The following is a 16,092-nucleotide window of genomic DNA, read 5'->3' as shown; positions in this document are numbered from 1 at the left end:
TAATTTTTAGTATGTCCTAACAATCTACTTTGTCTTCTTTTGTTTGAGCAATTTTTGCAATGATTTATAGTATATGTGTGTCTTATACTGTTGTTGTTGTTGTTAAGTGCCGTCAAGTTGATTCCAACCCATAGCAACCCTGAATAGGGTTTCCAAGGAGCAGCTGGTGAGCTTGAACCACCAACCTTGCAGTTCAAATGACTTTGCAATCTGATGCATTATCCCACAGTGCCACACCAGGACTCTGTGCCCTATATTAAAGCCCTTAAAAATTTCCCTGTACTTTCTTTGATGACCTTTATAGTTCTGGGATTTATAATTAAGTCTTTAATCTATGTTGAGTTAGTTTTTGTATATGGTGTGAGATAAAGGTCTTGTTTCATTTTTTTGCATATTGATTTCCAGTTTTGCCAGCACAATCTGTTGACAAGACTATCTCCTGCCCATTCATTATACTCTGGTCCTTTCTTAAAGATCAGTTGGTTGTGTATGGATGAGTTGACTTCTGCATTGTCAATTTTGTTCCATTGATCTTTGTATCGTTCATTGTACCAGTACCAGGCTGTTTTGACCACTGTAGCTATGGAGTAAATTTTGAAATCAGTGACTGAGAGGTCTCCAACTTTGTATTTCTTAAGCAGTGCTTTTCTTATCTGAGGACTCTTTCCTTTCCATATTAACTTTGTAATCGTTTTTTCCATCTCTTTAAAAATGTTGTTGGAATCTGGAATGGGTTTGCATTATATCTGTAGATTGCTTTGAGTAGTATGGACATTTTCACAATGTTAAGTCTTCCTATCCAAGGGCATGCTATATTCTTTCACTATTGTAAATCTCTTTTGGTTTCTTGTAGTTGTGTTTTGTAGTTTTCTTTGTATGGGTCTTTTGTTTTTCTGGTTAGATTTATTTCTAAATATTTCATCCTTTGGGGTGGCTATTGTAAATGGTATTACTTTCCTACTTTCCTTTACAGAGCTGTCATTATTAGTATAGAGAAATCCAATTGATTTTGTATGTTGATCTTGTACTCTACCATATTGCTGAATCTTCCAATGAGTTTCAGTAGTTTTTTGGCTGAGTGCTTGGGGTTTTCTATGTATAAGATCATATCATCTGCAAGTAGAGAGAGTTTTACTTCTTCTTTGCCAATTTGGATGCCTTTAATTTCCCTATTTTGCCTTATATCTCTGGCTAACAATTCCCACACAATATGAAGTAGGAGTGATGATAAAGAGCATCCTTGTCTGATTCCTGTTCACAAAGGGAAGCTTTCAGTTTCTCTCCATTGAGAATGATGTTGGCTGTTGGTTTTGTATATATGCTCTTAATTATGTTTAGGAATTTCCCTTCAATTCCTACTTTGTTGAGTATTTTTATCAGGAATGGATATTGGATTTTGTCAAATGTCCTTTCTGCACCAATTGATATGTCATGTGATTCTTTTCCTTTTTAAAATTTATATGGTGGATTACATTTTTTTGTTTGTAATTTAAAGTGGTGAATAAATAAATATTTCCATGCTGAGTTCAACATATTTTCTTATACTTTATAAAACCCCTTTTGTAACAGAACACTTTAGAACTCTATAGTTCCGTTAAATAAAGCAAATTGTCAAGTATTTATTAAGTGCAAATAATAATGTGTTCATTCTTTTAATAATTTTGGCAAGGAATTGTAAGTTATTTAAGAGTTGTAACTTATTCCTAGGTAGCTTGCAAGGTAGCTAAGATTATAATATTAAGGGTAATCAATAGCAAACAGGGTAGGACAATATATGCTGAATTATCAGGAGGGGTTTAGAAAAGGTAAGAGTTTTGCAAAGTGGGAGACTGATGAGGTTTGTGGTTTACATGGGGGATATGGGACTTCATCTGGATTTTTAAGAGGGTATTTCTTAGGATAGACAGAGAGATAAAGCATTCCAGACAAGAGGAGGAAGAATAAAGTCAAAAAGCAAAAATCCATAATACCAGGAATATGATAAAAGTGATAGAAAACTCTCTGCTCTGTGCTAGTGGACTTAAATATTTGATGTTTGTCAACAATTAAGACTCTGTACCATGTGCATTTTTGTTATCTCCCAACCATATTTCTATTGCTTTCAATATGATTTTTCTTATTTCTATCTTGTTTTGTTACTGAATGAACTTTATTATTCCACCTCATAATAATAAAATAATAAATGATTCTTATGTTATTTCATGAATGGTTCTGACTCATAGTAACCCTATATAGTGTTTCTCAGGCTATAAATATTTATGTGAGTAGAAAGCCTCATCCTTCTTCTGTAAAGCAGTTAGTAGATTTGAATTGCTGACCTTGCAACAGCTCATAATCCACTATGCTACCCGGGCTCCTGTTTCATGTATATATCCCAGCACTTAATATAACATCAGACATATAACTGGTACTTGATTAATGCTATTAGGTGCTGTTAGTTGGTTCTTCTTTTGTTATGGGTCTGTTCAAGTCTTCTACTTCACTCTGTGTGAGTTTCGGTCGGTCATGTTTTTCTAAAAATGTATCCATCTCTTTTAACTTTTCAAATTTGTTGGAGTATAACTCTTCATAGTATTCTGTTATTATCCTTTTGATTTCCTTCATTTTTAAATTTTCTTTCAGGGTTTTCTATATGTCTCCCCATTGCCTTCTTGCTTGTATAGTTTCTGCTGAGAGATCCAAGCTTAAGCTGACTTGCTTGCCTTTGTATGTAACACTTCTGTTTTCCCTAACTGCTTTCAGGAGTGTCTTCTTATATTTGATTTTGGAGAGCTTGATTATTATATGTCTTGGTGATTTTCTTTTGGAATCTATCCTTCCTGGGGTTCATTGAATTTCTTGAATGTTTATCTTTTCACTTTTCAGGAAGTTAGAGAAATTTTATTCCAACAGTTCTTCAACTATTTCCTCTGCGGACTTGTGTGATTCTTCTTGTTCTGGAAAGCCAATAATTGGAAAGCCAATATTAGAAAGCCAATAATTCTTAAGTTATTCCTCTTCATGTTGTCCAACATGAATCTTAGACCATCTTCAGATTTTTAAAATCCCCTTTTCTGTTTGCTCTTCTATCTTAGTGGTATTGAGAGATTTGTCTTCTAATTCCTTGGTTCTGCCTTCCATCTCTTCTATTCTACTCCTTTGCCCATTCAGTGTATTGTCTATTTCTGATATTCTATTTTTGGTTGTTTGGACCTCTTTCTGTAGGTTTTGAGTTATTTCCAATGCTGATTCTATCTTATTTGATTGTTCCTGTAGTGCTTTCCTGACTTCTTCCTCGTTTTTCTCAACTCCATTGTAAAGTGTTTTGAAGCATTTTATAATCATTTTTCTGAATTCCTTCTCAGGCATTTGCAAGGCCTGCCCTCCTTCCATAATGGAGTCCAGGTCTACTTCTAGATCATTTGTCTCAGACATTTTATCTTGTTTCTGGACATGTGCTGATATGGTCATCTGCTTTTGTTTCTTGGACAGGTTTAGTGTTTATGTATGGCCTTAATACTTAATTGAGTATGTGTTTTGGTACTTTTTATGCTTTCTGATTGCTTCCAGGTAGATATGATCACTATGTTGGCTTCCCTTTTCACTCTTCTTATTGCTTAACTCAGAGAAACTTTCACAGGTATTGTCTGTCTCCCTTGTATATGGCAGTTGGTATTGGTTCTTGCCTGGATTTTGGTGTTTCATAGAATGTGATTATAGCTTGACTATATGGCATGAGTTGGTTTCTGTTCTTGGGTAATATAGGGAGAGAAAGAGTCCCCCACAGGTAGAAGGGGGAGCATAAAATAGCAAAAGAGCAACACTAAAACAAAGCAAAACAACAACAACAACAACAACAATGACAAAAAATAGACTGGATACTGTAGTCTATAATCACAGGAAAGGAAGAGGAGGGAGAGAAGAAAAAAAAAAAATCTGTAGGCTAATATGAGTATGACTTTAATGTCCTGTTTCACTTCTTGTCTTCAAAGCTGTCTGATAGATTTCAAGATGTCACTGTTGGTTGTCATGCTGTACCTCAGGATTTAATTTAATTTTCAGCCTCTTTTGTTTTTAAACCCTCTTTCCCTCTCCATGCCCCTTGTTCTGGCTTTTCCATATTAAAACAAAAACAGTTCAGTGCTGGTGCTTGGGCTGAGAGTATCTGTTTGCATTTGTGGCAGAAGAACCCACCAGTGGTGTGAGTGGGGGGTGTCCACTTGCTCAGTCAACCCCTCTAGTCTCCACAATGGAGGATCACACACAGTGGGGGCCAATGAACAGATAACCAAAAATCAGAAAACCAGAACAAAGCAAAACCAACAAGAGTATTGTCCACCTTTGTTCTGATGTTTCTGCTGAGTTTTTCCGTGGTGTGTCTGCTCCCCCACTTGGTCTTGCCATTTGGTCTCCCCCAAGTTGTTGGCTCCAGGCCACTGAGTTGGGCACAGTCAAAAGTATGTGATTTCTTACTTCTGCTTCAAGTTCCACTATCTATAAGCCTTCAAACTTTTAAAACATTCCTACCTATGTAGCTCTGAGTTTTGGAGCTCTATCCTGAATCTGCTTTGCCTGGTATTCTGTGGTATCGCTGACAGGGAACTTCATTGCATCTCCATTAAGTCCCACCTCTGCCCTTTGATTTCTTGATGGCTTCTTTAATGAGTGTTGTTTGGGGAACTGAGAACAATGAAATCTTTGACAATTTCAATCTTTTTCCCACTTATCATGATGTTACTTACTGGTCCAATGGTGAATATTTTTGTTTTCTTTACATTGAGCAGAAACCCATACTGAAGGTTGTATTCTGATCTTCATCAGCAAGTATTTAAAGCCTTCTTACCTTTTAGCAAGCATGGTTGTGTCATCTGCATATTGTAGATTGTCAATGAGTCTGCCTCCAGTCCTGATTCCATGTTTTTCTTCATATAATGTAGCTTCTTAGAACATTTGCTCATTATACAAATGAAATAAGTATGGTGAAAGGATATAACCCTGGCATACACCACTCCTGAGTTTGAACCACTCAGTATCCCCTTGGTCTGTCCAATGATTGTCTCTTAGCAATTGTTGGTTCCTCATAAGCACAATTAAGTGTTCTGGAATACCTGTTCTTCACAATGTTATCCATAGTTTGCTATGATCTATGCAGTTGAATACCTTTGCATAGTCAATAAAGTATGTCTTTCTGTTACATACTATTAGTGGGATGATTAATCACATAAAGGTATATGGGGCTTCATCAGTATTTTGTAAAAGTATTTGCTATAGTTACCACTTTTATAAAATCAGCTAGATGTTATTTAGCTTTAGTGAAACCCTATGGTACAGTAGTAAATGTCACATGGGATCTCTATGAGACAGAATTGACTTGATGGCTTTCAACAACAATAACTGTTAAGAATGGGTTGAAATGTTTTCTGCTGTCTCTATGAAGAATAGGGAAGTCAGGCAAATAAAACATTTGATCACGTCATAGAAAATCTAGTGGCCCTAAGTATGAGAATTTCTCCAAGTGAGGAATGTGTCCCAGATTTTGCTTCCAATTTGACAACACAGAGGTATTGTGACAAGATCCAAGATATGTGGTAGACCTGTCAGAGGTCTCACTTGCAAACACCTCAGAGAAGCACTCACCTCATATCATGCCATAAAAGCAAATTTTGTTTGGAAACTGACTGGCTTATATGAGTGTTTGAAAGTAAGCATTTCACAGGTATTTATTTCCAGCATAAAGTTTCATCGGCCATAACTAATAAATTTTTTACACTGAGACCAACTTTACTAAGCACTGGGTTGGGTAGGAAGTGCTCCTGGAGTGAATAGATTTCAAAAGCATTTTAATACAGTGGCATCATGCAGAGGGCATTAATCTTTCTTATGATTTCCTCTTATTGTTAAAAAAACGGAAAAGGCTTCTAATGTGCAAACCTCGTTAAATCAATCATCTTGGGGATTTAGATGCACAGTGTGATAAAGGCAACAACTTTCTCTACCTTAAGGCAATTTTCCATATGTTTTGGAAGTTGGGATTTCGGGAAAATAAGCTCTTTGATGGATTTATGATTCAGCTCAAATATAATGTTTAAATTTTACTTTATAAGTCAAAAGAGATAGAAAGTCCTGAATAGCTAAAAGAGTGTGTTTCATTTAAAAATAATTTTCATTGTACACACACAGATACCTTGGATACCCCTTTACCATTTAAGCAGTAAGTAAACTGACAGAATATAATAGAACATGTATTAATTTGGAGCAAGGAGCTGTTTTTACTATTCTTTTTTTTTTTTAATTTACAACCTTGTTTTTTTTTTTTTTTTTTCTATTTTTTTTTTTTTTTTTTAATTTACAACCTTCTGCTATTTTTATTTTGGAATTTGACTGCTGTTATTTGACAAAGCAGTTTTATAAAAAAAGAATAAAAAGTGTTAGGAAAATTCTGAAGACAAAATGTCCCCAGAGATTCAGATTTTGCCTAGACCTAACTTTTCTCTGTTTGTGTATGGAAAAGTACATTGGAAAGGAACACTAACTTCCAGCATATTTTAAATTTGGATTTAAATGCACATAGGTTATGCCTACACAACTACAACATTAGTAGTGGCAGGTGGGAGTGATAAAGTTGTAGGAGGCACTGTTTTAATGCTAAAATGAGATTGGCCAGAGAAAATGCACAATTAAAACATTTGCTTTAAATCACTTTCTGCTGCTACATTAGGGAAAGAAAAAGATTCAAAATGTTAACTACGAATTTTTATTAAATTCCTTTCATTATTTACCTGGCTGCTTGAGTATATCTGGGCCGTTCACAGAAAGACAAGATTTTAGGGTACAGGGGACTCATTTGGTCAGCATTGTTTATGGATGACCTGTATCTAAACCATCTTGGAGCTAATTTAGTCAAAGATTATGTTATTAGTTCTCCAGTGAACTCTACCTGAGCTACACATCTTGGTTCCAGGAATACCTAGATTGGATCTATAGACCAAGAGGAGAGCTCTTATTCTGAACTCAAGAATTCCACAAATCAATATCACATTGAACAAATTTTCTTACTGTTTTCCCGTGGTCCCTGGTTTGGTATTTTTGGAAGTTATATTAACTCTTTCAGAAACATTGCTGCTCTCTATATAAGAGACAATGATGTCATACTTTTTATCTACCTCCATTCCAGTTGAAACTGCGCTCATTATGTGGTTGTTATTGTTAGTGCTGTCTAGTTAGTTCTGACTCATAGTGACCCTATGCACAACAGAACGAAATACTGCCTAGTACTGAGTTATCTTCACAAGTGCTGTTACTCTTGAACCCATTGCTACTGCCACTGTGCCAATCTATCTTGTTGGGGATCTTCCTCTTTTTTGCTGACCTCTACTTTACCAAACATGATGTCCTTATCCAGGGACTGTTCAATCTGGACAACATGTCTGAAGTATGAGAGACGAAGTCTGGTCATCCTGGCTTCCAAGGTGCATTCTGGTTGAACTTTTCCCAACAAAGATGTTCATTCTTCTAGAAGTCCATGATACTTTTAATATTCATCTCCAATACCATAACTCAAATGCATGAGTTGTTCTATGGTCTTCCTTATATGTTGTCTAACTTTCACACATATATGTGTATATTGAAAATATGATGGCTTGGATCAGGTTCACCTTAGTCTTCAAACTTATGTGACTAAGGTATTAAAAAGAGAAAAAAAGATAATTTATTGAAACGGAAGAACTGTTGTTGTGAAATTTAACATATTAAGAAAATCTTATTTTTAAAGAAATTATATGTGTGTATTTACATATTTGAGAAGTAATTTGAAGAACTGAGATGATATTCAGTAGACTCTGAAAGAGATGTGTTTGTTGCTGTTGTTGTTGTTGGGTGCCATCAAGTCGGTACCAACTCAGAGCAACCTTATGCACAGCAGAACAAAACACTGCCTGATCCCGGGCCAACCTCACTACTGTTGCTACGCTTGAGTCCATCGATGCTGTCACTTGACCAATCAATCTCATTGGGGGGTCTTCCTCTTTTTCTCTGACCAGCCACCCTACCAAACATGATATCCTTCTCTAGCGGCTGCTCCCTTCTGCTACTATGTCTGAAGTATGAGAGACGAAGTTTGGCCATCTTGGCCTCCAAGGAACACTCTGGCTGCACTTTTTCCAAAATGGATTTATTGGTTCTTTTGGCAGCCCATGGCACCTTCAATATTCTCCTCCAACACCACAACTCAAAAGCATCAATTCTTTTAGGGTCTTCTTTATTCACTGTCCAGCTTTCACATGCATAAGAGGTTATTATAAATACTATGGCTTGGGTCAGACGCACCTTAGTCCTCACGCTGACATCTTTGCTCAACACTTAAAAAAGGTCTTGTGTAACAGATTTGCCTAATGCAATACATCCTTTGATTTTTTGACTGCTGCTTCCATAAGTGTTGATAGTTGATCCAAGAAGAATGAAATCCTTGACAACTTCAATCTATTCTCCATTGATAAGAATGTTGTTTTTTGGTCCAGTGGTGAGAATTTTTGTTTTCTTTGCATTGAGAGGTAATCTGTACTGAAGGCTGTGCTCTTTGAGATGTGTGTTGTTAAGTGCTGTCGAGTTGGTTCCAACCCCTACCGACCCTGAACAGGGTTTCCGAGGCTGTAAATCTTTTGAGATGTGTAGAACCATTTAAAAAAGTCAATATTTTGTTACTTTGCATCATAAAGGATGATGGACTCTAATCCTCAAACACTTGGTAAACATTTGTTTTCCTCAGACAGAGAAGTTTTGCCTAAGCACCATATAGGACATTGTAAGTGTTGGCTAAAAGGTTGCATGACACCTCAGTAAACCCAAACTATCTATTAACTGACAACTTAGTTCTCTGTGGCTCAGAGGAAGTGCCAACTATGGGGATGAAGTTAGTCATGTAGATAACTGGTTATCTAGTGTCCCAATTGAAATCATTAATATTTCATATTGCTTGGATCCAAATCAACACTCACAAAAACCGCAGTCAAAGAATCAAACAATGTATTGCATTAGGTAAATCTGCTACACAAGACCTCTTTTAAGTGCTCAAGAGCAAAGATATCAGTTTGAAGACTAAGGTGCATCTGTTCCACGACATGATATTTTCAGTTGCCACATCTGCATGTGAATGTTGGCCAATGAATAACGAAGACCCTATAAGAATTGATGCATTTGAGTTTTGGTGTTGGTAAAGAATATTAAGAATACCATGGACTGTCAAAACAAACCAGTCTGTGCTGGAAGAAGTACAGTCAGAATATTCCTTAGAAACAAGGGTGGTGAGACTTTTGTCTCTCATACTTCAGACATATTGTTAGAAGGACCAGTTCCTGTAGAAGTACATTATGCTCAGTAAAGTGGAGAGTCAGTGAAAAAGAAGCACACCCTCAATGAGATGGATTTATACTGTGACAGCAGCAATGGGCTCAGATGTAACAATTCTGAGGATGGCACAGGACAGAGCAGTGTTTAGTTCTGTTGTGCATAGGGTCACTATGAGTCGGAACTTAATCAGTGACACCTAACAACAGCAACAACAGTGTCTACATCATCGGTGGTTATTTCCCAAGCTTACTTAGTTTTGTAAATGCATTTACTTATAAGTGGTATTATGTGCCACCTATTTCAAGTAAGAGTATCAGTTTCTTCTTTCTTTTTCCTCTCTTATCTCTTCCTCTTTCCACCTTTTCCTTCTTTATAATTGTTTTGCTTTCCACAAACTTTAATCTAAAAGTACCTCTATGAGGCTATTTTATGGTCTTTGCTTGGTATCAACACTCACAAAAATTTCCCTTAGTAACTGTCTACCTATGAACTTAACTGGAGTTGTACACTGCTGTATAGCTTTCTGTGGTGTAGCTCTCTGAGGAAAACAGAATGAACAGATTCCCATCCTCTATTCACTTGACCTTGGCATGTTTTAGGAATTTGAAGACTCAAACTGATGCTTACCTTGTCACATTCAGGCAACTCTGCAATAAATTTGACTCTTCTAGGAAAATTTGGGGGAAGATGAACTAAATGAGCAGCATATGTTCCTGAACAACATAACTCTGATAATAATGGGGCTAAGAACAGTAGCACTCTCTGTGGTTATAGGGCAGTGCAAAGGTCAACCATTTGGTGGAAGGGAACGTACTTTTACTATAAACTCCAATCACAGACAAGGGACAATGTAAGTAACTTAGGATGTAACTAGAATTGGAGAGAAAAAATGCAGGTGATTTGGCAAAGGCTTGTTGATAAATACTATTGTATTGTATTATATTATGGTATATAATTGTGTTCATTTATATAATTGTTATTAAGTGCCATTGAGTCAGTTCCAACTCATAACGACTCTATCTAAGGTTTCTGAGGAGCAGCTGGTGGGTTTGAACTGCCAGTCTTGTAATGCAAACAGACTCTGTGGTCCAGTGAATTATCCTGCAATACCACATCACTATGCCATTATATATAGTATAATAATAAATTTTTATAAAATTATTTTATTAAAAATTCCAATACAGTCTTTTGCCTATGATGCAGTGAATTACTTAATATGATTCTTCCTGGTGTGGTGCTGTAAGATAAACACTGGATTGCTAGCCATAGGTCGACTGTTCAAATTCACCAGCTGCACCTCAGAAGCCCTATATATAGGGTGCTTATGGGTTGGAACCAACTTAACAACAATAAAAAGAAGAAGTCATGCACAGTTTTGTAACTCTCACAAAATGATTGGATGGGACTTTGCAAATAATCCAAGGGGATTGAACAGCCTATTAATAATGCAAATAAGGGACATGGAACTCTTGCAGGGTTGGAATTCTGCAAATAAAGTGTATGGAACCTTAAGATCGGGATTGGTCAGTTTCGTCATCCTGTTGTTGGTGCTGTTGAGTTGGTTCCAACTTACAGTGACTCTTTATAGGGTTTCCCAGGAGTGGTCGGTGAGTTTGAATCATTTACATTGTGGTTCAAATCAACCTTGCAGTCCAGTGCTTTTCCTACAGTGCCACACCAAGACTTCTTTGTCATCTTGCTAAATTTTAAAAAAGAGAGAATCCCAGAGCCAAGTCAGGACCTCACTATCATTAAGAAAGAAGAGCTGATATGGAGCCTATCTTTTGGATTCAGAGTCCCTGTGTTGAGAACTTCCAAGACCTAGAAGACAGAGAGAGAGAGTTGTAATACTGGAGATTGTAATACTGGAGATTGCAGGAGATAGCAAGCAGCAGCAGCAGCAGAAGCAGATAAATGATGCTTGCAGAACTAGGAGACCAGATGGTGAGGTGGGCTTCCTTGTGGCTACTGTCCGTAAGCCAAGCCAGGGAGCAAAAGAGCAGAGTGCCTTAGTCAGGAGGCTTCCTGGCCAAGTAGGTTGCTTCTGGGCCCTTTCATTTGAATTAGGCTTGTCAACCCACAGATATAGAGAGCTGAGCACTTTTGGGACTAAGCTTATTGGTAGAGTGGGGTGCCTCTGGGCACTTATTGGTGAAGCTCAAGAGTTTTGTAACACTTGCCCAAGCAGGGCAGAGGTTAAGCCCAAAGGGGAAAAAGGCCAAGGGTCAAGAGAGGAGACTTGTGCTGAAGGATCAACAGAAGCATGTCCTTAAAGGGCCAAGAGAAGTTTGTCTTCAGGAGGCTAAGGGGAGTCTTACACGATCATAAAGAGCCAAGAGAACTGTCCTGCACTGAAGAAGGGAGACTTTACTTTCATGCTTCCTGATCCCGAGTTGTAGTCTGTTGCTTCCTACTAAACTCCATAACTTTGAGTATATGGTCTATGAATTATGTGTGGCAAGTTCAATGAATCATTGAATACGGTAGAGAAGCAAAAGTTCTATAGGTGGGAAGGCTGATGTCAGAATTGGTACAAAGATTAGAGAGTGGAGGCATATTTGACTATCATCTTACAGGAATCAGCCTTGGGCTGATGCTGATGGTGATTCACCCCCCTCATGAAATCAGAAGTGGTCAGATGCATTTCATACTAGTTTTATAGATAGTGTCATCTTACATTGTCAAAACCATTGATAAAGCACTGTACAAATATAATTGTGGTATTATTATTATACTACTATCTTTTCCTCTTCTGCCAAATGCTCCCTTTGTGCAGGAAACCTTCATTTGTAATTTAGAATAAACTTGCTCAATGCATGTAATTCAGATTTAAAATAGACCACAACTAATTTTGTAAGGGTGTCCTGGTGTGGCGCTGTGGGTTAATGTGCCAGACTGCAAAGCCATTTGGACTGCAAGGTAGGCGCTTCAAGCTCATCAGCTTCTCCTCAGAAACCCTATACAGGGTCTCTATGAGTTGGAATTGACTTGACAATACTTCACAACAACAACAATTTTGTAAGAGTATTTGCCAATTGATGATAGTGGTATTCTAGATTTATTTTAAAAAGGACACAATTTGTTAGTAGTATGGTTTTATTTCCTCTTCCTCTCTGCTGTGAGGGCAGAGGCCTTGGCACTCTGTTCTCAACTAAGTCAATCCCATCCATTCTACCCTTGTCAACACATTGCATTTCTGTTGCCTGAATCTCAACTCCATATAAGGAAAAGAATGTCTTCAGTCCCACCCTGTTCTGTTATTTTGTCACTCCAGTAAAACATGGTCTGCTCACTGTTGTTTTCTACTCTGATTCTTTCCCTGGGAACTAATGCTGGCTTTCACATCTTCTTTGATTAATAGTTTAAATGTTTTCTAGGATCCTTATTTGCTCAGTTTGATATCAGTAACTTTAGCCTCCCTGTGTCTCTAATACTTCATACCCTTTCCTTTATTAATTTCTTGCCCTCTAAATGAACCCCTGGTGTGGCACTCTAGGATAAGCACTGGACTGACAACTGTAAGGCTGACAGTTCAAACCCACCAGTCACTCCACGGAAACCCTTTACATTGTCTCTATGAGTCAGGAACAACTCACACTTAACAACAACAATTTGAAATGCAATCAATTTAACCAGTAGATCTTGATATAAAAGGCTTAGGTTTGCAGTTTGTAGCCCACTTTGTTTCTGACATATTTGTAAGGGTCTTCAGAGTGGCCTCAAGTATTAGATTGATGGATGCATGTGAGTCAGGTCATTTCCAAATGTAGTTCTTGAGAAAGCAATACTTACTCTCTGGGTGTTAGGAAGTTACTATCTTTAATATTATTGACTGACTTTGGGTTGATTGATAAAAGTAGGATGCCTTCTGCAAAAGAGGGGTGGGAATGTTTAGCAACTTTCTAGAAAATGGCAAAAATTTGGAAGAACAAATTTTAACCTTATAAAATTAAAATTAAATATGATAAAATGAAATCTTTTGGTAAAAGAATTATTAAACAGTGTTGAAGCCTGAAAGAAGTTGGATAATGTCCAGAATTTAACACCCTAGAAAGAGCTAATAAAGAAAGAACACCTGGTTAGGTAGTACTTCTGGAAGATGATGGAATAGGATACCTTTCAGCAGCTGCTATTCAGTATTGCATGTGTGGGAATTAAAGGTGAACAAGAGAGGAATCCTATCCTCAGTAAGTTCCTGTGCTTTTATGTTTTGTAATGACTAACCATCATGACAGATACAATGCCAAGTACAAATAACTACAGTTTAGGTGGAGGGTCAGAGAAAAAGAGGAAGACCCCCAACAAGACGGATTGGCCAAGTGGCAGCATTGATGAACTCAAGCATGGCAACAGTAGTGAGGTTGGCCCAGGATCAGGCAGTGTTTCATTCTGCTGTGCATAAGGTCACTATGAGTCGGTACCGACTCAATGACACCTAATGACAACATCAACAACAGTTCAAAAGAAACTCAAACCTAAGTGGTCAGGGAGGAGGGACATCAAAGGAATGACCCCAGAGCTGACAAGTGAACAGGTGCAGTTGTTTATTTATTGACTACAATCTTGGAAGTTAAACACCACTCAGGAAAAGTCATGTGGTAGAAGTTTGCAGAAGCCAATCAACATGGCTATCTGGCTTCTTTCAGAAAGATTCTCCTCAGGGCAAAAGAAACAGAAGAGAACAATTAGGGGTTTTAGGCTTTGGCATTAGTCTGGCAGATAATTAAAAATGTTTGCTGTAGATAGGTGAACTAGAAAGACCATGGTTGAGAAAATAAGTTTCTAACAAAACCAGTTGTCTTGGAGTTGATTCTGACTCATGTCGACCCCATGTGTGTGCTCCGAGGGCTTTTCAGTGATTGAATTTTTTTCGAAGAGATTCCCAGGCCTTTTTCCCAAGGTTCAACCTCCAACTTTTCAGTCAGCAGTGTGTCAACCATTTGTACCACCCAAGGAGACAAATTAAGTAGGAAGTAACTGTTATGAGGAGTAAATGATGCAAACTGTCCTAACATAAATTCTTTGTTTTTTGAAAGAAAAATAAGCCTTTAATTCCTTGCTGCAAATAGAGCAGGCTGCATTGGTGGTGCTTTTGGTGACTAATCAAAGACACCAAATCCCATGTCTTCATACGATTCCTCTGACTCTTCTTCCTTTGTTTCAATCTTGGCCTGGGCAGAGGCAGCAGCAGGAAAAGCAGTAGTTGCAGTGGCCATAGGGGGGGCAGCCACAAATGCAGATGGATCACTTAAGACGGCCTTGACTTTTTCAGCTAGTTACTCAGTCCTCACAGACAAAGTCAGGGCTGGCTTGTGCTCATTGATGATGGAATGGAGTACGGAGGCATCTGTCGGGTTACCGATCTGCAGACACACCCTAGCAATGTTGGGGACACCCTCCAGAAAGCGAGAATGCAGACCTTCCTCGGTGATGTCAAGCACTTCTGGATTGTAGATGCTTTCATTGTCAAACATCTGCTGGATGATCAGCTCAAAGGAGAAGGGGAAATCTTCAGCACGTTCAGCAGGATGGTTTCTCTGACTCCCACTTTGTCTCTAGTCTTGATCAGCTGGATATCACTCAGGATTTCAAAGGTACCTCTGGAGATCTTTGTGGTGATGTCCAAATCCTGGAAGAAGTAGGTCTTCTTGGGACTCAGACCTGTATTCTGACCCAGCACGGTATCCTTGCATCAGACATTGGGCCCAGCATGGGAGACAGCTGGCACCTTGTTGGCCAGCAGCATGTCCCTGACCTCAGTAAGGTCATCCTTGCCCTGGATGTTAGGCAACAGTTTTGCAGTTGGGTTGGTTTCCAGGTGCCCTTGGATGGCCTTGCACATCATGGTGTTCTTGCCTTCCACAGTCTTCTAGCACAGGGATAAGCACATCTGCTGCATCTGCTTGGAGCCCATATTGTCTACCCTCCCTCCCCCCCGCCCCAATGAAGCATTTTCCACAACCATTCAAAAGTGATATACTCTTAAGGAAGTAGTTGGACTTCCAGGTCTCCCTGTCTTCCCTGGGCATCACAGCGGTGCATCAGGGATTGCCACGCGGGGTTTAAAGATGATGTCACTCTCACGAGGATGCCTGGCGAGTGCTTGATATAAATTCTTAAATAAGTTTTGAGGAGACTTTATTGTCCTCTCATTTGACAGTAACTCTCCACAAATTACACTGAAAATAATTCTGACCCATTCTCTGTTTACATAAAAAAAATGTTTATTTTCTCAAGTTTTCTGTAAAGAAAGTTTTTGGCACTAATTTTTTCATTTACCTTTACAATTTAATGTATCACTCTAAAGGGTTTAAAGGTGTGGTCAAACCCCAAACCCACTGCCATCAGTCAATTCCAACACATAAGGACCCTATAGGACAAATAGAACTTCACCATAGGGTTTCCATGTATATAAATCTTTACAGAGGTAGGCTTACCTATTTTTCTCCCATGGAGTGGCTGGTGAATTCAAACTACTAATCTTTTGGGTAGCAGTCCAGTGCTTTAACCACTGTAACACCAGGGCCCCTTAAAGGTATGGTACATGTGAGAAACGTATCTTCTACATTATTTATATTGCAATCATGAACTAGAAGAAACCTTACATTCTCAATACACAGAGATCTATATGTAGCAAAAATGACTGGTCAGTCCAATTGATGTTTGTTTGGCAACATCCCTCGGGTACCTAACTGAAATTCTTGAGCCCTAAATTTATTACCATTGTGGTATTAAGGTAAACCATAGCAAATCATATCTTATGGTTTC

General features: G+C 38.2%; 1 pseudogene; it reads right to left on the bottom strand.

The window, feature by feature from the left end:
- Nucleotides 1–14,423: 14,423 nt before the first annotated feature.
- On the bottom strand, nt 14,424–15,353 carry LOC102838936 (annotated as a pseudogene).
- Between the last annotated feature and the right edge of the window lie 739 nt (nt 15,354–16,092).

Source organism: Chrysochloris asiatica, unplaced genomic scaffold, assembly GCF_000296735.1.
Source record: "Chrysochloris asiatica unplaced genomic scaffold, ChrAsi1.0 scaffold00336, whole genome shotgun sequence".
Classification (NCBI taxonomy): Eukaryota; Metazoa; Chordata; class Mammalia; order Afrosoricida; family Chrysochloridae; genus Chrysochloris; species Chrysochloris asiatica.
The sequence above is the reverse complement of the archived record's forward strand: the minus strand, read 5'-3'. Positions and strand labels throughout refer to the sequence as shown.